The 2155-nt window shown below is 49.0% G+C and overlaps 1 protein-coding gene across 1 annotated transcript in view; it reads left to right on the top strand.

Moving 5' to 3' along the window:
• Positions 1 to 227: 227 nt before the first annotated feature.
• Positions 228 to 2155, top strand: part of Apoc2 (apolipoprotein C2) — a 3906-nt gene continuing 1978 nt past the window's right edge. The window contains exon 1 of the mRNA XM_005370307.3: positions 228 to 322. The gene's annotated coding sequence lies outside the window, so the exon portion shown is untranslated. The remainder of the gene's footprint in view (positions 323 to 2155) is intronic.

Raw genomic sequence — 2155 nt, 5'->3', positions numbered from 1 at the left:
CCGCCCAGTGGTTCCTGTACTCACTCTGAATTCATGATCCTCCTGCCTCAGTCTTCTGAGAAAGATTGAGCTCTCAGCTCTGCTCAGTTTATGGATAGCTCTTTCAAAACGGGGCCTCCCTGGGGTTTAAGCTGGCAGTGGACGTCACTGGCCACTGCCCTTCCAGCCTTGCCACCCCACCCCCTCCACGCTCTGTTGGCTAGGACTTTGGCCTCGGACAGAGGAGCTGCCTGATATGGAGGGAGGGGGCCCTCCAGACCTATAAAACCTACCAACCCACTGGAGTTAGTGAGGACAGTCCCATCCTGCCCGTTACATTCAGGTAAGAGAGGGACAAAGGGGAGGGGGCGGGAACATCAGGGAGGGACAGAGATGCCTAAACCAGAAATTACAGGCGTCACCTTGTTAGAAGTTTGTCTTGGAATCAAGGAATGGAAGGATTTTTTATTTTGTTTTGTTTTATTTTATTTTATTTGGGACAAGGTCTTTCACTATGTAGCCCATGATAACCTTGAATTTTTGATCCTCCTGCCTCAGCCTAGCCTGCTCTGGTGTGCCTGACTAAAACCGTGGAGTTTAGATTTGTAGTCTGTAGTCTGTTAGTTTGTCCCTTCTCCCAGGTTTCATCTCTTCCTCTTTTTCAAAGGATTTTTTTTTCCAAGACAGGGTTTCTCTGTAGCTTTGGAGCCTGTCCTAGAACTTGCTCTTGTAGACCAGGCTGGCCTCAGACTCACAGAGATCCACCTGCCTCTGCCTCCTGAGTGCTGGGATTAAAGGTGTGCGCCACTACCGCCCGGCTGGATCTTTTATTTTTTTATACATATAGATGTTTTGCTTCCATGTATGTGCACTATGGGCAGGCTTGGCTACCTGAAGAAGAGAGCATGGGATTCCCTGGAACTGGACTCAGACAGCTGTGAGCTGCCACAGGGGTGCTGGGAATTGAACCCAGGTCCTCTGTAAGAGCGAGCGGTCAGTGCTCTTAACCTCTGGGCCATCTCTCCAGCCCTGATTTCAGCCTGTTGCTGTCCCAGTTTTCCATTCCCAAAATATGGGTGGTGACTCTGTGCTTTGATTAGATAAACCTCTAGAGTCACAAGTGTTGGCGTGGACTCTGTCCCAGGGTGTCTTTCTACCAAGCTGGTCTTGAACTCATAGAGATCTGTTTGCCTTTGCTGGATTAAAGGGGTGCCCATCACTGCCCAGCTACATTTTCTATTTCAGTTTTCTGTTTGCGTGTGTGTGTGTGTGTGTGTGTGTGCGCATGCGTGTGCGCACGCACGTGTGCATCGGCACACATGTAGAGGTCAGAGAACAACTTGCAGGAGTTGGTTCTCTCCTTCCACCATGTGGGTTGCAGGGATTGAACTCAGGTCCTCAGGCTTAGCGGCAGATCCCCTTACCCACTGAACAAATCCACCCAGAATGCCCAGCTTCATCCTCAAGGTTTTAACGAAGAATGTGTTTGTTTTAAAAGGGTTTGTTTATATTTCCTACTAATCCAGACCTGTTTAGACCTCCTGACAGCTTTCCTGAGTGAGCGAATGAATGGAAAGGTGTTTCTCAGTTTTCTAGTCTGAGCTTCACCGGCGTGTTGAAGGCCCTCAGTGAGATCCCTACTACTTGGGGAAAAAATGTCCCCTGCCATTGTGGTGGATGACAGCACTCTCATACTCTCAGCACTCCAGAGGCAGGGGAATGTTAAGAGCTCAATGCCAGCCTCATCTACTCAAAAAGAATCTGTTTTTTATTTTTGTTTTCTTGTTAGAAAAGGAAAGAGAAGGCAGAAATTATCACAGAACTGGAGTTGTGGCTCACTGGGTAGAGTGCTTGCCTGATGTGCTCAGGGTCCTAGGTTCAGTTCCCAGGACCACAGAAACTAGGCATGGTGGGACACATCTGTGATCCCAGCACTGCAGAGGCAGGAGGATCAGAAGTTCCCAGTGAACTTAGTCAATTTGTGGCCAACATGGTTAAAAAGTGGGGGGGGGGGCTTGAGAGATGGCTCAGTGGTTAAGAGCACTTGTTGCTCTTGCAGAAGACTTGGGTTTGGTTCATGGCATCCACATGGTGACTCACAAATCTAACTCCAGTTTTAGGGGATCCTCTGCAGGTCCTAGGCATGTGCTCGGTACTGCGTGCAATTACATACATG

Source organism: Microtus ochrogaster, unplaced genomic scaffold (genome assembly GCF_000317375.1).
Source record: "Microtus ochrogaster isolate Prairie Vole_2 unplaced genomic scaffold, MicOch1.0 UNK74, whole genome shotgun sequence".
Lineage (NCBI taxonomy): Eukaryota > Metazoa > Chordata > Mammalia > Rodentia > Cricetidae > Microtus > Microtus ochrogaster.
This window is presented reverse-complemented; position numbering and strand designations above follow the sequence as displayed.